Source organism: Pogoniulus pusillus, chromosome 1 (genome assembly GCF_015220805.1).
Source record: "Pogoniulus pusillus isolate bPogPus1 chromosome 1, bPogPus1.pri, whole genome shotgun sequence".
NCBI lineage: Eukaryota > Metazoa > Chordata > Aves > Piciformes > Lybiidae > Pogoniulus > Pogoniulus pusillus.
The window spans coordinates 39404134-39426186 of record NC_087264.1 but is presented as its reverse complement, the minus strand read 5'-3'; the positions used below and the strand labels follow the sequence as shown (position 1 = coordinate 39426186).

Here is a 22053-nt window from a genome sequence, read left to right as displayed (position 1 = left end):
ATAAACATGCCACGATAAGACCTAAATGACACCTTCAGCTAATGAAAAGCATTGCTAACATCTTCAAACATCTTCCTCAGTGCTTTATTCTTACTCAGTAAATAAACTATTGACTTTTGAAAGGCCCATCCCTGTTTCAGTGTGAGCCCCTGGGCATGTTTGTTAACTCAGAGCTAAGGCATTGAAATAAATCACTAGATGGCCTCAAAACCCAAATGGACTACAGTTCTGAAAGAGCATGTGATAGAGCTTCTTTGCAATAATTTCTGAAGAAGTTGAATGTGTCCCTGCCAATACATGTCCATCATTATCCTTTGAATATATACACTATATATTTCTATATTTGCAACAGATGAAAAATGTCACCTCCCAAGAAGAATTCTGACATGCACCACAATAAATTATCTTATCACTGACTTGGGAAGGACTCTCGGCTGCCTTGCAGCATGCATGTCTGGGTTAATAACCCATTTGGACTGTGCTGTTAACTAAGTGCCAGTCAGGTCCATGGAAATTCTTTTGACTTTTTAGTCCCTTCTACCTTGAAGTTATCAATATGAACAAATCTTCCACCCCTGGTTAGAGCTCATCTGATGCTGGAGAGGGACACTCTGCTTTCAGAAAACAATGGTGCCTCAGCACTCTCTGTGCAGGAACACAGGCCTGCCTCTGCCCTTCGCAAGACACAGTCGTGGATAGTCTTACCAGATTCAGATGCCACCTACCTAATGAATCTTGAGAAGGTGGGAACAGCTAGGGTGCAAGGAATAGAAGTTTCTGAACCTCATTAATAACAATTTGTCTGTTTCAGCAACAGCCCCAAATAGTGTATTCTCATTTTCCCCACCTAATACTTTCAGCTTTTGAGCAAGTGACCCACTCCCATATATACTGGCCAGCAGGTAGTGCACTTTTCCCAGAATTCTTGCCATGACCAAATAATCTTACAAAGCGAAGACTCTGCTCCATCTTCTTGTCACAAAACCAAACAAAATAAGTTAAGTGCATTGCCAATAACAGAAGGACCCCAGGCACCTCACGTAACTTCAGTGAGGCTTCTAACTCCTATTAGTTAAGAGAGAGCTTCCTGTGGGAAAGCAGACATTGGATGCAGAGTTGCCCATGTCAAAGAAATTGGTTTATGCTCCTCAAGTATAAAGCTCTGCTCAAGCATCATGCAAGAGCAGAGTAGCTCAGATCAGCAGTAACTGACATCATTAACATGGGGAAAAATCACTCACAAATCTACAAGGTTTAACAGGGATATAACTTCTCTGCCTGTCATTGAGCATAGATTATTGAGCTGTGAGATCAGGATTACTTTTTGTCATACTCAGGCTAACAATTGCATTCTAAACAGTGAAGGCAATCAAGTTTCTAGACTGAGGATGTTGGCTGTTGTGCCACTTTTCTCATCGTTTTCTCTTTAAAAGAGGTCAGAAGTGTTGGAAATGTACCCTCCAAAGATAGGTCAGCCAAGAAAAAATTGGGCCAACTTTTTTCAGAGCAGAGATACATTCAGGGCAAATATGGAGAACAAGACCATTTCAGACATCCACAGATCTCAGGCTACCTTCCCAAACAAAAGGAGACCAAATCATTTAAAGACGATATCATGTTATTTACTTCTTTACAAGCCTGTCTAATGCTTCAACTTGTGACTTAGATATCTGTTCTAGTGAACTCTCTCACACATGTGTACCCTCCTCTGGGTACAGTTTCAATACTTTATTAGCTTGAACACTATATAGCTTGAACACTAAAACCATCATGAGAAAAGTATATGCACAATACCTATGGCTCACCTGCTACAGACATCGGGAGAAAACAGTGCTGAATAAGACATGAGAAACAATCCCAAATAGATCTATTGATCAAAGGGCAGGAGACACTCACCCTATCCCACTGGCCACCAAAGCTCCAGAGATGTGTAGATAGCAGAGCTGGTTGGCTGCTGTCTCAGCAGGTAGGTGTCCCCACTAGGAACCACACCATCATGGTGGTAAGACTGGTGCCACTCCAACTCGCCCACTCACACTCTCAGTTTACACGTGTTCAGAATTCTGTGACATGTGTCCAGTGCATCCCAGAATTCTGAACCAAGGAGAACCAAACTCCTCTTTTGTTTTGAAATCTGTTACATACCGTCTTTCCCTACTGCTCATGCACATACCTGCAAGCCCTGCTTCCCCCAGATCTTATCTTTAGTAACCTACTGATTATCAGCTTGTTGTAACTTCTGATCAAACACAACTCTTCCCTCTTACAATATCCTTCTCAGAATCTGATAGAATTTGGCTCTGGATGAGGAATACTTTAAAAGCAAAAAGGAACAGAGAGAAACGTGTAAAAGATGCAGGCAAGCCAGTATCAGTCTAGGAAGTGGACTACAAGTGACCAGGGAATTAAGCTTCTGATGGCGTTTGCTGTGATGGTGACCATGGTACATATAATCCTGATGACATTCCTGTTGGAATAGGTCTCACAAAGAAGCTTATTAAACTTGCTCCTCCATCTTATGCTAATATCTTGGCTAACACATTTCTAGCAAAGAATGACAATGGAAGACCTGTTACTGTTGGTGAATTCACTGACCAAATGAAGAGGATAGAGAGCAGTCTGTCACACTCTAGCCTATTCTCTGCCCTAAAAACTCTGGATACAGAGATAAAAGATGGTGTAAAAGATCACATGAAGGAACTGAAGAAGGAATTTATAACTTCCATATCCAAACTGGCAAAGGATAACATTCCCTCCCCTTCTGAATGGGTAAATGTTTCTGCCATCAGAAACAGATGTTCACTTTCTGGAAGGCAATTTCAGCCCAGAAAGCAATTTCCACCTAGACATCATCAATCACATGGGTCACTTTGGATAATCCTGGGTGACCAGTTTGGTGAGGACATGAATAAGTGGGATGGTCAACCCAGTTCAGTTCTTTTGAAAAGAGTGGCAGAACCAGAGACAACAATGCCAGAAAAATAGCTGCCACTTCTTCAGCTCCCCAGAATAATTGCAATTATTCCAATAATTGCAATTTTTCCCACCATAACGCTACTTGTAGTGTGCACCCCACCTCCCATGTTCAGGATTAGGGGGGGGGGCTGCTCTAGCCAGGAGGAGGAAGGGGATAGTGGAGAAAACCATCTTTATTGGAATGTATACATTAGGTGGCCTGGTAGTTCAAAAGTTGGGAAATACAGGGCTTTAGTTGATACACATGCTCAGTGTGCTCTATTGCCATCAAACTGTAAAGGGTCAGAGTCTCTAAATATTTCTGGAATCACTGGTGGATCTCAAGAGTTAACTAAGTTGCAGGCTGAAATAAGTCTAATTGGTAAAGAGTAGGAGAAAACATAATATTGTAACTGGACCTGATGCACCTTGCATTCTGGGAATTGACTTCTTGAGACAAGGTTGCTTCAGAGATCTCAAAGATCATAAGTGGGCTTTTGGAATAGCAACTGCGGAAATTGAGGATAGTAAATTGAAGTTGTTTGTTAGACCTGAACTTACAGATTAGTCTGCAGTTGTGGGACATCATGACATAGAGGATCTGAAACTGCCAATTGCTACTCAAACTGTGCACCACAGGCAGTACAGAACTAAATGTGACTCTTTGTTGCCCATTAATCAGCTGATTCATCAACTGGGAATATCAGAATGCCATCAGAAAAGCTCACTCACCTTTCAACAGTCTGATTCAGGCTCTGCACAAGCCTAACAGAGACTGATGTCTCACAGGGGACTTCCATGCCCTCAATGAGATGATTCCAACCATGAGCAGAGCTCTACCAGGCGTGCTGAAACTCTAGTGTGAGCTGGAATCGAAGGAGGCTAAATGGTATGCAACCATAGACATTGCTAATGCTTTCTTCTCTATTCCCATAGCAAAGGAGTGCAGGCCTCAGTTTGCATTCACCTGGAGAGGAATCCAGTACCAGTTCAACGATTTGCCTCAGGGGTGGAAACACAGCTCAACCATCTGTCACTCAGTCATCCACAATGCACTGGAGAAAGGTGAAGCTCCAGAGCACATACAATGAATTGATGACATCATTGTGTGGGGCCAAACTGCTGAGGAAGTCTTCGAGAAAGGTAACAAAATCATTGACATTCTGCTGCAAGAAGGTTCTGCCACTAAGAGACAAGGTCAGAGGACCTACCAGAGAAATTCTGTTCCTGGGAGTGCAGTGGCAGGATGGTCACCATCACATTCCACAGGATGTGATAAACAAAGTGTCCACCATGGCAGTTCTCACAAATAAGGACACTATCTTTTTTGGATTCCTGGATTCAGTTAAATTGTCAGTTTCACTGTCAATTGCAACCTCTCCATGATGTGACTTTCAAGAGAAACAATTTCGAGTGGGGACCTGAACAGCAAGCAATCTTTGATCAGATAAAGGGAGTAGCCCATACAGTGGGCCTGGGACTTGTTCAAACTGGTCTGGATATTAAAAACATTCTCTATATGGCTGCAAGTGACAATGGTCCAACTTGGAGTCTTTGGCAGAGAGCTCCAAATGAGACATGTGGTCATCCACTTGGTTTCTGGGGTCATAGCTACAGGGGTTCAGAGGCAAATTGCACCACAACAGAGAAAGAATTACTAGCAGCCTATGAAGGAATGAAAGCAGCTTCTGAAGTGATTTGAACTGAATCACATTCGCTTTTAGCTTCTAGATTGCCAGTTCTGAACTGGATGTTCAAAGGCAAAGGTGGTTTCTGCTGAAGTTCCTGGTCATACATACTGGGCAATGCAGGAGAATGGTGAAATCCAGTGCATTCCACAGAGAAATCTAACCTTAGCTGAGAAAGCTTAAATTCAGAGTATATAATACAAGCTGTTATGAGTTTATTTTTCAGATACAATGTGGTGTCCAAAGAGATAATCTACAGTACATGAGCATGAACCCAATGTCACCTGGGAGTCCCTGGTTTTCATTTCACCTGTGAAGAGACAAACTGTTTCCAGCTTTCTGAGATTCTGAATCAACTACATCCAAGATAGCTGGGATGAAGTGTAAACTGAAAAACATGAACTTGCACTGTTCATTACTGTAAATATTGTTTTCCCAGCAAAACACTGGGTAATATAGAGGGGTAGATTGTGCTGGTTTGAGGCTAATTGGAATATACTAATGAGAGAAATTAGATAATTGGCTGTGAGAAGAAAATAATAGTGATATCTATGTTGCCCATTCATTCTGCTGAGGCATATAAAACCAAGAAACAGTAACAAAGATAATCAGTCTCTGCCTGGCTGCTGCCTACATCACTATACCTGCCTGAACCTATGTAACTCAAACTAATCATTCTTCTAACATCTCTTGACGACCTTTCAGAGATTTCCCTGCATGTAAGTGGGATTCTAAGATAAAGGAGGGGGTGGAAAGAAGGTGGGAGGTTGGTTGGGAGCCCCTCTCGGACAGTCCGACTACTGGGAGGAGTTTTGTATTTCTGTATTACCTTTAACTTGTATATTACTATATATAGTTGTAAATATCTGTATATATTGTATATATTTTGCTTGTAAATCATGCCAAGCTGTAAAATATAGCTTCCTTAACTTCCAGCCATCTGAGTTAGTCTGGTGAATTCCTAGCCATGTGCTGGGGGGGGTTGAAAGTCCCTAACCTGCACAGCTTTTGACATCTCACCTCAGATCTCTGCAGATTTATCATGTGAGCTATACGGAGCTTTTTCTGGTTATTTCTGAGATAAGGAGTGAGGTAGAAAGGAGAGGGTTAGTTGGGAGCCCTCTTGGGCAGTCTGACTGCTTGGGAAAGATTTTGACTTTCTGTGTTACTTTTAACTTGTATATAATTGTAAATATCTGTATATAAATGCTTGTAAATTTGTACTTTGCTGTAAAATATAGCTTCATTCCTTAACTTCCAGATGGATGAGTTATTCTGGTGAATCTGGCAGGGTGGGAAACTCCCAAACGATGACACTGAGGCTCTGAAGCCTGGAGAAGAAAAGACCAAGAGGGGATCTTTTAAATGCATATAATGACAGCCTCTTTTCAGTGGTGCCCAGTGATAGGACAAGAGGCAACAGGTACAAAACCAGAACATAGGCCGTTTCACTTGAACTTAAGGAAAGGCTTCCCTGCTTTGAGGGTGACAGTGAAACAGGCTGCCCAGAGTGGCTGTGGAGTCTCATTTTCTGAAGATTTTCACAACCCACCTGGACACATTCCTGTGCAGTCTGCCCTAGAAGTACCTACTTTAACAGGGGGTATTGGACTATGTGATCTCTCAAGGTCCCTTCCAATCCCTACCATTCTGTGATTCTGTGTTTGCATGCCTTGTTCCACACAGGTTACATGTATTTGAGTAAATCATGTCTTTCTTTAGCTTTGACAAAAGGGCAATAGAGAAGAAAATATACTACTGATACCATGAAAAATGACTGAAGACCATTGCCATCTGTTGCTATTTGTGTTAACTGCTGTTTCCATAAAACCTGTATAAAGGCTTTTCCCTCCCATTGCTGATTGTGATGGTTTGGGCTCTTACCCGCCCCCCCCACACTTTGTATTTGCCCCAGCTAACTCAGACGGACCCTGGGAATATAGATGAAGCAATTTATTTACAGCTAGCAGAATTTACAAGCAGCTATTTACAATATATACAGTTATATACAGAAATATACAAAGGATAAACAATACAAAAGCACAACTCCCCTCCCAGAAACCTGAGTCCCCAGGAGGGGCTCTCAAACCACCCCAACACCTCCCCCGGCCCTCTCAACCTTACCCCAGTTCTCAGGAAGAAGAGAGGTGCAGCCAAGAGGTTAGGGAGCAAGGTTAGTGGGAGCAAGGTTAATGAGATGTGACCAGGTCTAAGGCAAAAGCAAAAGTGAGAGACAAAATGGAGAAAGTTTACTTCTTCTTCCCAGAGTTCTCAGCGAGACTGTGAGAGAAGTTGACATCAATTGTTTTCATTCCACTGCCTGTTATCTAGTTCTTTTACCAAAACATTCTAGCTTGCTTCAAACTAGCACACTGATGTATTTTTTGTAGCCGTTCCTCAAGGTTTGTATCCTGTCTTGGATGTCTTCTACACCTGTCCCTTAAGCTTATGACTTTCCAACATTGCCAGACAAAGTAAACTCCCCTGAAAAGACTGCAGCCCAGCATCGAAAGGTGCACGGTAGCTAGTGCAGTGATTTTTCTGGAAGCTGCTGATTTGCATTTGTCTGTTGTTTGTGTGCATTCACATAGAGCTCCTAATTGGACACATCTGCTCTCTGTAAAACACAGTATCATCAGATTGCTTTGCCATCAGATGTCGGGAAATGCATCTGTTGCTGTTAGCTGGGCACTGGTTGGGCACTTCCTCTGATCCCTTCCATTTTCCAGTTGCTTTCAGAAAGTGACATGTTATCAAATGTCCTCCTGTGCTTACACATGAAGTCAAAAGGTGGACATAACTGCTTCTACTCAGATCTTCCCTTTACCTGTGCTAGCTTCAGAACTTCTCAGCAGTACTATTGTTTGTGACTTCAGTTTTGAAGTTCTGCCTTCATCACCACATGTATTTCCTCTGTGCCTGGTTTACCTGTCTTCTACTGAAGGTGGAGATTGTGTTAATGTTTTTCCACCCTCATATTTTCTTTTCAAACCAGTAGTTTAGGAGTCCATTTTCTTCACTCACATCTAACGTAACAACCTTAAGGAACTAATTTTACCACTGAGTAACATTCAGACGAAGTTATCCAACCACTTTTCATGGTAGCAATGTGTACATTCATGATTAACGCCTGCCTGTTCAAACTTGGCTACTGAAATCTAACTTCATCTATACTTCAAAGAAACCTGGTGTTTATTATTAGTTTTGACTCTGACAATTTTAGTTTTAAATGTTCCTTTGGCAACAGAGTTAATTCGGGGCACACTGGAATTTCAAGTCACTACAGGAATACTGTTCTGGCGTTTACTATTTCAGAGAGTTCAAGTACTCAAAAGCCATTGTGTAAGAGCTGCCAGAAAGGTGAAGGCTCAGTGAGCATTCTGTGGAACGGAGGTTGGGCTGCAGGTCCTGTTTATTGTAGTTTACCAAAGAGACCTTTAGCCTAAGATAAAGCACTCACACGGTAACCATAAACTTGCTCATAAAAGGATTTCCAGTTTAGCTGGCAAAGTTTCATGAGGTGCAATATTTAGATAAAGGTAGTTTGAAATCCAGCCTGACTCATAGTTAGTCATTTTTACCACAGCTTGGTAGCAACTTTTATGACTCTGAAAATTTTTAGAGGAGCATTTGAATAAAACCATCCTAGTTTAGCCACTGATATTGACCTTGTGTTGAGAATTAATTCTAGGGATCCTCATGGCTTATATTGGAGACAACAGTGCTTGGACATGACAAGCCCTTTGAACCCTAAAATCTGGATGTCTGAATTTGTTACCCTGGTAGATTTCAGGTGCCAGGGCAATCTCTGTCATTAACCCATAAAAATTATCACCACCCTTGGGCCACTTCAGCTGGTTGATCATAGGGTCACAGGATATTATGGGTCAGAAGGGACCTCTAGAGATCATTGATTCCAACTCCCCTGTCAGAGCAGGACCATATAATCTAATGCATGTTGCCCAAGGATACATCATTCAACGTGAACTCCTCCAAATGCAGAAGGAAAACTCTTCAATGTTTCAGTTGAATGTGCCAGCCCACAAGTAAATGCCTTGTCTAGAAGAGCTGCTAACTTTAGAGTAAAAGCAGCTGCAAAGGTGGTGGAGCTGAACGGCCTTAAGGGCTCTTTGCATGGCATAGCATAACAGCCCACACTGCTAATGGTAGGTATTTAGTCTCCAGTGGTAGGCATTTAGTCTCCTAAGATGCTCAACTAATCTCTGCCCAGCTGCAAATGACATTCTTGATGTCTCTATTTCTAGCAGCACTGATTTAATAGTTTGCCAGCATCCTAAGGCAGGATGTTTTGATGCCATCAAAAGGCCAGACCTCTAGCCTTTTCCCCAGCATTTTTTCTTCTTTGCTAGAGCAGCACAAAGACCATCCAAACTGTGTAAGGTCAGCTTTTGGTCACTGTCCTTTCTCCCTCTGGCAGTGGCTTCACAGAAAATGTAGGCTGCTAAGGACATCTTCAGATGAGGGCACCTTGTAACAGCTGAGAAAAAGAACTGAGAAATAGGAGGCTAAGGAAATAGATGAGTGGCACTGTTGCTTTTTCTTTCTTCTTCTCGTGCTTTCTCTCTTCACCATCAGGCTATGCCTACTATAGAATCAGGCCAGTAGTTGCTCCTAACAGCCTCACTTTGCATTTTTCTCTATTGTCACTATACCAGCCAATCATGTAAAAAATGATATATTGACTTGGCAGGTGCTTCTGTTTTGAACATGATTAAATAACTTTTTATTGTCATCTTCAAAGCATTTTTACGGTCATTTACGGAGTGAAAGGGGCTCTGATTTTGTGAGCATCTGCCAGAATATGTTTGATCCTGTCATCATTTCTTCAGAAAATCACGCGCCTGAAGCTAGAGTGCAAGACTCAGTAAGTGCATGAATTGTCCATTGCACTCTGCACTTACAACACTGCCTTCATTGTCAATGATAACAACAGCAGGGGAGAGATCTTGGGAGTTCAGCTACCTGCTGTTTTCTCCTTGATATTTAAGCTCTCAGATGCTGTATGAATCTCAGAGATGCAAAAAGCAGCTTCTTTGTTGCTGCTCTCTTTTATTGGTTGTTTGAACATGGTATGCTGTTTGTAATTAGGCCTGACTAGAAAAGAGCATTTCCATTTCACAGGAGGCACCAGTTGTTTTGTTGTGGGTTCAGCGTGTCAGCACACCTGGGTTTTGCTGCTGTTCATAGAGCTGCTCTGCAGACATCCACTGGGCATTCAGTTTTGAGTTCCCATTGTGTTCTCACATACTGAGCAGAATTCACATGTACCCCACGAATGTCCCAGTTCCACTGAATCAGGACTTTCCTGTGGAAAATCTGTCAGAGCACTCCCTGTCAGCATTATCTATCTATGCAACAGCCTTCATTGACCTTCATTTGGGTTTGCAGTCCCCGTGCACATCAAAATAGAAGTACTTCTTGCTAGCTGAGTTAGGCTAGTAATATTGTGTAGATGGAGCAAAGAGAGTTACAAGTAGCACATCTTTGTTTAAATTTAGCAGTAACCAGCTGGCCACATTCTGTAGGAAGCAGGAAGGGAGGATTCACAGGGAGGGAAGGATCTGATGGAAAATCAAGCAGAGGCTATAAAAACATTTCTCTGAAATGGCAGCATAATGAGAAAGGGATGCCAAGCAAAGAGCTTACTGATCATCTGTGTATCACTTTTATACTCCAGCTAGCTCAGCCCTTGGTTCGGTGGGGGCATGCAGGTGTTGGGAAGGATTTCTTCCCACACGTGGTATTTTCTGCAGGATTCGTTTGCACAGACAAAACTTATTTGTACTTCATTATCAGCCTCTGAGACACGCTGCTGAAGTGCAAGGTGGAAAAAGAAAAAGCAAAAACTGAAGGGTAAGAGTGCCAGTATTCCTAAGAGCAATAAAAACAAGGCTGACAGCAGAGGCTTGACCCAGAAGAAACCTGTGAGCTATGGATGCATCTCTCCTTCACTTTCATTCTCTTGTGTCCCTCGGGATAGCTGGCTCCTCAACCATTGCTCTGCCATCTGTGTGTGATGATGCTGGCAGTGCACAAGTGCCCTCCTCACCTTCAACAGCCTCTACCTTTCCTCTCACAAAGTTATCACTAAAAAAAATGAAGTTCATATAAAAATCAGTTCTTGTGGAACAATTTGAAAGCTGTCTACAACTACCTGAGGGGTGGTTGTGGCCAGGAGGAGGTTGCTCTCTTCTCTCAGGTGGCCAGCACCAGAACGAGAGGACACAGCCTCAGGCTGCGCTAGGGGAGATTTAGGCTTGAGGTGAGGAGAAAGTTCTTCACTGAGAGAGTCATTGGACACTGGAATGGGCTGCCCGGGGAGGTGGTGGAGTCGCCGTCCCTGGGGCACTTCAAGGCAAGGTTGGATGTGGCACTTGGTGCCATGGTCTAGCCTTGAGCTCTGTGGTAAAGGGTTGGACTTGATGATCTGTGAGGTCTCTTCCAACCCTGATGATACTGTGATACTGTGAAAGCTAGCAGAAGTGACAATTAACAATAATATTGAAACAAAACAACTCCTCACATGAGGAAGGCAAAAATATTTGCTTTCAGTAGTGGTTTATTTCATTTTGTCTGGGTTTTTATTTGTTGGAAATCTCTAAGGAAGGCAACTGAAGAAGATACCTAACATGAATAACTCCAATGAATTAATATTTCTGGCTGTATGTAATGTGTTTATGCTTATCAATCTGTGCCACATTTTCAACATCATGCCACATTAAGTACTAAAAATCAGCAAGTGAGATCTCAAAAATCATCAGGCCAGGAAAAAGAGTCAAAGGGTTTAAGGAAGAAAGGGATAAACTTCTTTGCCCCACAGTTTCACTTTAAATGTTTTTTTAAATCTATCTTCTCTTCCCAAAAGAGCTTGTTAAGCTCAAGGAGAACTAAAAGGGCACATGTTTGTACATGTTGGCATGTTGTTGTTTGACTTCAAGAGCTAGGCCAATGAAACAATTACAGTGGCAGTCCTGTGAAAATCATCAGAATTGATGATTTCTGACTTGTCAAAGGCAGGCTCACTCTGATGTAAAATACTTTGTCCTTCATGTGGTTAGTTGTGATAGAAAGGTCCTAGCAGCCTTAGCTATCCCTTTAAAACCGTCATGAACCAGCTCTTCAAGCTGTATTTGTCACTGTAACTCTAGGACCACTCTATGTCAGACAGAATCACAGATAGTCACAGAATCAGGGAAGGTTAGGGGCTGGAAGGGATCTTGAAAGATCATTCAATCCAGTCTCCCTGACAGAGCAGGATCATCTATTGAAAGCCAGATAAATCCAATTTGGAACAGGGCACACCACTGGAAGTGTGAAGGTAACTAGCCAAGGTAAGAACTTCTTTAACATAGAATGGAAGCCCCTTTGCAAGGCATGTTTAAATCACACTCAAATCACTCAAAACTCAAGAAAGATATTAACAGTGACATCAAAAGACTGCTGATATATAGGAGACTGGGCATGATGAGTCTGATTTTATTTTTGTCTTGGAGTGGGCAAGTAGGAAGCCTTTGAGGGGAACTGCAGAAAAGAGGATCTTATCCTGCTTTCCAAGGCAAATTCTAATTCAAGCTTTGCATCTTATATCTTAACCTTCACACTCAACCATTGTGCTTGGAGAAGCTGTTGGTTTGGGTGCATTTCTTTTTGTAAAGCAGGTTCTTTTTCAGGCTGAGTAGCACCTTTCACCAGCAGTGCTCAGGCTGAGACTAAACGTCCTACTTGTAGACTAAGTACTCAATACAAGAATGGCTGTGGCAGATTCTGGCTGCAGCACTGCTCTTGTGTTGAGGAGCACTTTAGTCGCCATCAGCTCTTGTTTGTTTTCATCAGAGAATCACTTACAGAGTCAAGAAGTTCTTCATGCAAGCATGTAAGGTCTAGGAAAACATATTATGTAAAAGGTGTCTTAAATTATGTTGAAAGGAGTCTTCAAGCTATGCAGGTTCTTAACTAGTTAGATATGTGCTGAGGTTTAGTGTTTATCCTCTATGCCTTCTTCCTGTTCGGGGACAGCAGACCAAACTCAGCAGCACAGAGCAGGAAAATCTCTGGCACCCGCTCAGCTTCACTGAATTATTTTTGAGATGCCAGTGTAAAAACACTGCTTGGCTTTTAAAACTGCAGTTGTGGGATTCCTACCTTCTTCTGCAGGATATTTCTAATTGTTTAACTCCTTTTTGAAAGTAAAACAAGCTTTTGTATTTCATCACAGAACGTGCATTCTCATGCACAGCCACTCCTTGCAAAGAGGCTGCCTGTCTGGAAATCAAGGGTGAAGCACAGCTGCAGAAGAGAAAAGAAGTGTAGTTTAAGTCCATGCCTCAAATGCTAGCTGAGAATGTACTATTTCCCAAAACAAGTATCTTGGATACTTGGATACTTGTCCTGTGGATGCATTCTCACCCCACATGTAGGCTGAAAACCGTGGTGGGAGAACCTCTGACAGTGAGACCTGCAGGGATGAAAAAGCATGATTAGTTGACAGACAAAACAGATAAGATGAGAGCATCTTTAGGGATGTTAGAATTCCACAAATAACTTTGCAGAAGCAAGACCTGGCCTTTTACAATCTGCTGGAACCGACACAGTCAAGGATGGGAGACAGAGTCTTCCTCTAAGAGCATTTGTGCTGAGACCTCCAGATTTTGAGGGGCCCACCCTACAACCTAGGCAAAAGAGCTGACAGTCATTATTGCAGCTGAACTGAGCAGTCAGACAAAATGTTTCCCACTGGATTATGCAGCTGAGCAGTCTGTAATCCCAGCAATAACAGCAAATTGCTGTTAATCTGCAGAGAGGTGAGCAAGAACACAGGATTTCACATGACACAAGCACAGAAACCGTACTCTGAGATAAGTATGGACAGTGAAAGCAATGGCTACAGCTACAGGGCAACACTAGAAAATAATTCTTGTAGGCATCAGTAATGTGTGAGGTTTAGACTGGATATTAGAGGGAAAAAAACTCACAGAAAGAGTGGTCAGGCATTGGAATGGACTGTCCAGGGAGGTGGTTGAGTCACCAACCCTGGATGTGTTTAAAAGTCATTTGGACATGGTGCCTGGGGATATGGTTTAGGGTAAACCTTGTAGAGTGGGGTTATCAGTTGGACTTTGTGATCCTGAGAATCTTCTCCAACCTGAATGCTTCTGTGATTCTGACAGCTGGCTTGATGGAGGGAGGTTAGCATAGAAAGAGCTATCCTATGCCTGCTGGAACATGCTCCCAGGTAAACAGAGTGTTTACACAAACCAGAGATGTAACAGAGAATCAAAGGGAATTTCCAGCCTAGTACAGGAGGTGTTGTTCAAACCGCTCAGGCTAAACTTTTCTCTGACTTGTAACCCTAACATCAGCTTCTGCACATCAGCAGGCAGACAAGCCATTGAGACGCTGCACCACAGCAGCACAACTACCCTGCAGTTAGTGTCTGTGGTGGCTAGAACCGAGGAAGTGTGAGCTAATGTATAAAGACAGAGTTTCTTGGTTAATCGAACAGGAGGCTACACATACTTCTGAAACTTTTTTATGTGAGGAGGTGAGAATCAGCAGAGACTTAGAAAAGCCAGATTTTGTGAAATTGCTGAGTATGGTATGGCACAGCTGGGCCACCAGAAGTGGCTGCAGAAACCATTGTCATACCACAGACTGCAACACAGATTGTACAAGCTTGAATAAAACGAATCATATGATGACTTTCCTGATTCAATTCAAGACGCTGCAGAGATGATCTGCCACTTGGTAGACAAGGAAGCACATGAGATAGATTTTGCCTAAGCAGGCTTAGCAGTTTATCCTTCTCAGTGTAAGAGTAAACTTTATAAAGTGGATGAAGACTTTAAATGAGGAGACAGAAGCATGGCTGAGGGAAGCTAAGGGATGGGTAGGTAAATATCTCATTAGCCATGAGCATGCAACAGCATTAAGTTGCTCAGATTGACATGAGAACCCTAATCAAGTAAAACTTACAGCTTTAATAACTCATGAAAGTCCAGTATGATGCTGGGAAGAGGCCAGAGCAGACTAGTTTCTTTGTAATTGCAGGTGGTCACAAAAGATGGCTACACCACCACAGGGAATATGTCAAAGGAGAAACTGGAGGATGTTGCATTGCTCAGGTTACTCACTCCATAGTAAAGCTAAAATTAGTCAGGGCCAAACAAGAACTCCCACACTATCTGTCTTGACAGTGACAAGCAAGATAAATGCAGCAATGGCCAAGACTCTCACAGCTAAATGAAAACCTAGAGAAAGGACTTGCCCTCAAAGTACCACAAATCATAGAATCAACCCAGTTGGAAGAGACCTCAAACATCATCCAGTCCAACCTATCACCCAGCCCTACCAAAACAACTAATCTGCACACAGAAGTGCATTTAAGTTCCTTTACCTTGGCTTTAGCTAAGCTCCTCTCTCAAGACTGTAGTCATGAGCATGAGTACTTTTCCCCCAACTCATTACATGCATAAGGAGAACTTCAGTGACTGACAAAGAAATTAGAGGTTGCAGATGAGAAGGAATCAGCATTAAGTGCTTTTCGTTTTCTACGGAGAAAAGAGGTTAGAGAGCAAAGAAAAGGTCCTAAGCCAAAAGACTTGTTGCCAGTATCTATCCAGTGTTAGTTCAGGAGGGCTGTTCTCTAGAACCACTGGGAGAGTACCAACCTGCTGCAGACATAGGTCTTGCTCAGGATGGTACCCAGCACCTGCTTCACAGAGATGCTCAGCTCAGCAACAAAGCCTGATGGGAAAATCTTCACATTCTTGGACTACTGGCTCCAGTCATCTCCATCCTTTCAGTACTCCCTCCCCTTTCCCACCTCACACATCATTTTCCCCTTTTATCCCTCAAACTGAAAACACCTGTTGGAGTTTCCTCTTACTGCAGGTGTGACCACTTTGCCCTCCCTGCCCACTCCCCTTTTTAATCTGGGTCCTGTTAGAGTCTCCTCCCAGCCCAGGTGTCACCACTTTGCCCTCGCTGCCCCCTCCCCTATTTAATGGGCCCCAGAAAAGGCAGAAGCCCTATGCTTGCCCAACTGGGCAGAGGGATCCTTCTCCCCTTGTGACTGGTGAGTGCCCATGGTGCACACTGGGTGACTGGTGGAGGTGATCTAAAGGCCGGGGGGCCTGAGTGGCCCCCCGGTTTGGTAGGGTAGAGCTTTGATGACTACTCCAATATTGGTCACTCACAGGTGCTGGCTGGGCCTCCTTGCTTAGAATCTTAGCCTCTGAGCCACTTGTCAATCAAATATGCTCTCCTGTCCTTCTCAGCATTCCAACCTGTGACTAAGGGTGTAGATGAAAAGATTACTTATGCCCCTGATCCCTTAACTACTTTTTGCTCTCAAGCCCATTGGTGTAAAGGCAAAAGGAGGTTCAAGAGATAGGGGTTAGCGTATAGAAGATTCTTTCTACCTATCTTGCTTCTTACCTTCTTATTCCCTGCTTTCTTTCCTGTTACCCCTGCTCTAGCATAGGACCTCCACATGGGTCTACTCAGAGATGCTGCCTGCTCCACCATGCAACTCCTCCTGCTGCTCTTCCTTTATTGTTCATTGCTTTTGGCATCTACTTCCAGCTTCCTGCTGCATCTCTATCCTCCCCTATTTGCACCCCCCCAACATTTTCAGTTTGTGCCCTAAACAAATATTTGTCCAAATCTTAGACTTGTGCTTCCAGAGGAATCTTTTGACCTAAACTGAGTTGTGTTACACACAAAATCATTAAAGGAAAAAGCAAAACCATCAAGACAAGTAACTGCAAATCTGAAGGTCTGATCATTGTGTTTGCTTACTTTTATCAGTGAAAAAATACCCAAAAATCAACTTTCCATTCTGAGAGCTTTAAATGTCCAGATAGTGCATAAAGAATTTGACTACACAGTGCATCTTTGTGACTTGTGAAATCAATTCCTAACTGTTGTATGGTGGATGGGTGTTTTAGATTAAAATAGATACAATTTTAGTAAGTCCAAATGATCACTGAGCCCCATCCAATCAGCTAGACCATGGAACTAAGTGCCCCATCCAGTCTTAGAATCATAGACTCAACTAGGTTGGAAGAGACCTCCAAGATCATCCAGTCCAATCTAGCACCCATCCCTATGCAGTCAACTAGACCATGGCACTAAGTGCCTCATCCAGGCTTTTCTTGAATACCTTCAGGGACAGTAACTCCACCACCTCCCTGGGCAGCCCATTTCAATGTCAAATCACTCTCTCTGTGAAGAACTTCCTCCTAACATCCAGCCTATACCTCCCCCAGCACAACTTGAGACTGTGTCCCCTTCTTCTGTTGCTGCTTGCCTGGGAGAAGAGATCAATCCCCACCTGGTTACAACCTCCCTTCAGGTAGTTGTAGGCAGCAATGAGGTCTGCCCTGAACCTACTCTTCTTCAGGCTAAACACCCCCAGCTCCCTCAGCCTCTCCTCATAGGGTTTGTGTTCCAGGCCCCTCACCAGCTTCGTTGCCCTTCTCTGGACACATTCCAGCACCTCAACATCTCTCTTGAATTGAGGAGCCCAGAACTGGGCACAGCACTCAAGGTGTGGCCTGACCAGTGCTGAGTACAGGGGAAGAACAACCTCCTTCATCCTGCTGGCCACACTGTTCCTGATACAGGCCAGGATGCCATTGGCTCTCTTGGCCACCTGGGCACACTGCTGGCTCATCTTCAGCCTACTATCTGTCAGTACCTCCAGGTCCCTTTCTTCCTGGCTGCTCTCCAGCCACTCTGTCCCCAGCCTGTAGAACTGCTTGGGGTTGTTGTGCAAAATCTTGCACTTGGCCTTGTTAAATCTCATCCCATTGGCCTCTGCCCACTCATCCAGCCTGGCAAGGTCCCTCTGCAGGGCTCTCCTACCTTGCAACAGATCCACTCCTGCTCCTAGCTTGGTGTCATCTGCAAACTTACTGATGCTGGACTCAATCCCCTCATCCAGATCATCAGTAAAGATATTGAACAGGACTGGGCCCAGCACTGATCCTTGGGGTGCACCACTAGTGACAGCTGCCAACTGGATGTGGCACCATTCACCACCACTCTCTGGGCTCGGCCCTCCAGACAGTTCTTGACTCGTATCAGAGTGAATCTGTCCAAGCCATGAGCTGCCAGCTTGGCCCAGAGCTTGTTGTGGCAGATGGTGTCAAAGGCTTTGCTGAAGTCCAGGTAGACTACATCCACAGCCTGCCCCACATTCACCAGGCGGGTAACCTGATCATAAAAGGAGATCAGGTTGGTCAGGCAGGACCTGCTCTTCCTAAACCCATGCTGTCTAGACCTGATCCTTTGACCATCCTGTAGGTGCTTTGTGATGGCACCCAAGATGACCTGTTCCATCACTTTGCCTGGCACTGAGGTCAAGCTGACAGGTCTGTAGTTTTCTGGCTCCTCCTTATGACCTTTCTTGTGAATGGGTATCACATTGGCCAGCTTCCAGTCTTCAGGGACCTCTTCAGTGAGCCAGGACTGCTGGTAAATGATGGAGAGTGGCTTGGCCAGCTCAGCTGCCAGCTCTCTCAGCACCCTAGGGCGGATCCCATCTGGTCCCATGGACTTGGACTTGTGAGGATCCAAGTGGCTCAGAAGGTCCCTTACTTCTTCCTCATGGATTACAGGGGGACTATACTGGTCCCTGACTCCATCTGCCACTTCAGGAGTCCAGCTGTCCTGGAGACACCCTGTCCCACTATTGAAGATTGAGGCAAAGAAGGTGTTAAGCACCTCTGCCTTTTCCTCATCCTTTGTCACTATATTTCCCTCTCTATCTAATGAGGACTGGAGGTTGTCCTTGCCCTTTCTCTTGCCATTCATATATTTATGGAAACATTTTTTATTTTCCTTAATAGCAGAGGCCAGCCTAAGTTCTAAATGGGCTTTTGCCTCTCTCACTTTTTTCCTACAAGACCTAGCAACATCCTTGAACTTTTCCTGGGAAAATCAGGGATTTGTGAGCTGCTAGACCAAGATTCTCTCAAAGAAACATACACAAACAAGCCCCTCTGCTGCTACATGACCTGGTTGCCTCAAGGGGAAAAAAAACATGTAGCAGAGCAGATTTGGGTCCATCTACCAAAACACAAAACCCAGCAATGACTTCATGAAGCATCTGCAGTTCCCAGCCTTGTTTCTGAATTCAGCCTGGACAGACAAGATTATTCTGCTATTTTAGAATTAACATGAGATAAAGAGAAGGATCATCACACCAACAAAGGGCACTAAAGGGGACAAGATTTTGACCTTTTTGGACATAATTATGCAACAAGATGTCTGGCCTTGTAACCCTTTGCAGAAGGCTACTCTCCTTCGTTAGCAAGTTCTGAAAACCTCTGAAAAAGCCTGCAGCTTGCTCAGCCCACCTAAAGGCCAGTCTGTTTAATATTTTTCCCCCTGTCTTTTCCAAACTTTCATTTTCCTGTTTATTTGTCCTCATTTTCACCTTTCTGTTCCATCAAAAGCTCTCATATCCATTGATGTGCTGAGTTCCATTTTAAGTCAGTGTATTGGTGAGTTGTTTGGGTTTTCTATGTTTGATGCACAAACATTGTACAAATATACATGTTCTTTACACAGGCTGTGTAAGTAGTTGTCTTGTAATTCTCACCTGAAATCAGGACGAAATTTCCCCTGACTTAACTGTATCAGTTGAACCCTGTCCAGACTTCCTGATGTAAGAAGCTGATGAATATCCTGTGCCTGGGAAGTCAGCCCTACATCTAGAAAGCAGAGACCTCTTGCTAATTCTGAAAGATGCTTCCCAAGAAGCCCCGAGAAGAGAAGGCTCCAGGGACACCTAATTGCCATCTTCCAGTACCTGGAGAGGGCCTGCAGGAAGGTTGGACAGGGACTATTTACAAAGGCCTGTAGTGATAGGACAAGGGGCAGTGGTCTGGAATTAAAGAAGACTGGATTTAGATTAGATGTTAAGAACAAGCTCTTTACACTGAGGGTGGCCGAGCACCGGAACAGGATGGCCAGAGAGGTGGTTGAGACCCCATCCCTGGAGATATCCAAGGTGAGGCTCGACAGGGCTCTGGCAACCTGATCTAGTTGAGGATGCTCCTGCTCACTGCAAAGGGGGTCGGACTAGATGATCTTTAGAAGTCCCTTCCAAGAGGGATGATTCTACGATTCTATAAGAAAATGAATGCGGATTACACTTAAAATGCTAAATTAGGAGCTCTGCACTTGGATTATTATGTTGTAGTGCAGTACAAAGGCAGCGGGAGGTGTCCTTCCTTGTGAATTCGAAGGTATTCCGATGCTGCAAAGCTCCTTTGCTGTGTGCCTGATCCCCTAGAGGGCACTGTGACCTAAAAATACACCGACACGGCCCGGCAGGGAGGGTTTATTTCAGGCTGGCTGTGTGGAGCAAGATCGCCTTTCCTTTCTCTGATAAGCTAGCACAAAGGTGCAAGAAACAGCGAGCTGCTTCTAGTGCCCAAATGATACGAGAAAATGAATACGGCGAAACGAGCAACATCAGCCTGTCTTCCTTTCTTTAGCTCATATAATACTCCTGTTTAATTTTGCAAGCTGTCAAAGCCAAGGATGTTGTACTTAAACATTCTCTGAGGTGGTTTCCTAGGATGAGGTTTATGGTTTCGGCTTTGGGTGATCTCAGCTTCCTGAACTAGCCTTAAAATTTTGCCTGTCTCCTAGGGAATTAAATTTGCCTGATCCAGGGGAATTAAACGAAGTTAGGTGCCCAAGCGCAAGTGTAGTCAGGCACTGCCAGGGCCTGGGGCTCTAAGGCAGCCCAAATGCTTACCAGACTGCTACAATGACCAGTCCTCTAGGCACTTTCAGAGTCTAAAGGAGGGAGCAGTGTATGCTTCCATCAAAATGAGGAAGCTTCTGTTCCATATATAATGTTACATCATACAGTATATGAGGGTCTCAAAAATGCCTTTGCTTTGTAAGCATGAGCCTTCTGTTTGATAGCAATTAAAGTAGTGAAGACCAAGTTTAAATCATCTTGTGAAAGTAGCAAAAACCAAGTTTAAATCACCTTTTGTGCTCAGGTCCTCATCCAGGGCTCCGCTTTCTGGTTTTAAGAAACTAAGGTCTGACTTCCTAAATTGCCCGAGCAGTGAGCATACAAACACTCATATACATGCAGGTAGAGCATCTTTGGCTTGCACTACTCAACTGTCATTTCATTTAGCAGCATGGAGAAAAACCTTCAGATGGACAGTGGCATGTGTGCAGCATCCAGCAAACACGGGCATCTTTCCAAGAGCTGCAACCTCTTGCTGGCTATTTGTCAGTGCTTTGGCTAAAAATTGAATTTCAAGGGCAGAAGGCAAGTCTTCTGGAGATGATACTTGGCCATTTCAAGAAATGGTAGAAACTGAAGTCAGAGGACTAATAACAGTCACTAATTTCTTGAGCAGCAAATCCCATTTGGTTAATAGGCTCTATAGGATCAATAGTTGGTCATTGGGAATCCTTTGATGGAAAGCTTTTCCAACTGGCTGAAAATAAACTGGAGAAGGAAGGATAATGGTCCTGGATGACTCGTTTTGAAATAAAATTGATGGAAAAGGGGACAAAGAAGTCTCCTAACAGAAAAGCATGATGCAGATGTGCACAATTCTACACTGGTGTCATTGCAGGAAGAGATTTTTTGCTTTGTTTTCTTCAGGTCCCAGACTTACTTTAAAATGATTATGCAGATTCTCTGAATGGAGAAGGAAAAAACAAACAGGATGTCTGTGGATAAATGAATTAATGAAAAAGCAAACCAATGTTTATTTATATTCAACAATTGTGAGATACTTTACTCACTGCCCTAAATCTGTATGTTCTGAGACCAGTTATAATACTGTATACAGAAGCACCTCAATGTAATGGCTAAGAGGTTCCTGAAATACTCTTTTCATGAGAGAAAAAAAACCCCAACATTTTTGAAGAAGTAGCTGACAAGTAAGTGTGGCTGTAAGATGTGATGACACGTTTTAGGTTAACTAGTTTACATTTCTTTTGAAGTGAATTTCCTAGCGACAATGTTTGCACTATTCACCTGCCTCATCAAGGCCTGTTTAGAATACAGTGCTTAATACAGTTTTTAACCCATTATAAAGCCATGCACAGATAATTTAAGATGATCATAACAACTAACAAACACGTAATCAAGGAGCTCTTAAAATGTATTAAAATTCAGGTCTCTCTCTATTAGCAAAACCGCTTCATTAACATATTAAGACAATGTTCATTTGATAATTAGCTTCTGTTTTCTTTTCATCCTGGCAGTTAAATCATCCCTGTGAAGCCAGAAGGGAAAAGTTCATGCTTCTACAAGGTCTCTTTGGTGAAGCCTAGGTAGCCTTTGCAATGTTTTTAATCAATTTCTGTATTTTCTGCTTTTTGAACTCTCTTTCTG

At 43.4% G+C, this 22053-nt stretch overlaps 1 long non-coding RNA gene across 1 annotated transcript; it reads right to left on the bottom strand.

The window, feature by feature from the left end:
• Positions 1-11272: 11272 nt before the first annotated feature.
• LOC135178289 (uncharacterized) lies at positions 11273-15467 on the bottom strand. The gene is made up of 3 exons (XR_010303453.1): positions 15332-15467; positions 15058-15151; positions 11273-13119 (listed from the first exon to the last, which is right to left on the bottom strand). It is a non-coding gene; the product is annotated as an uncharacterized LOC135178289 (long non-coding RNA).
• Between the last annotated feature and the right edge of the window lie 6586 nt (positions 15468-22053).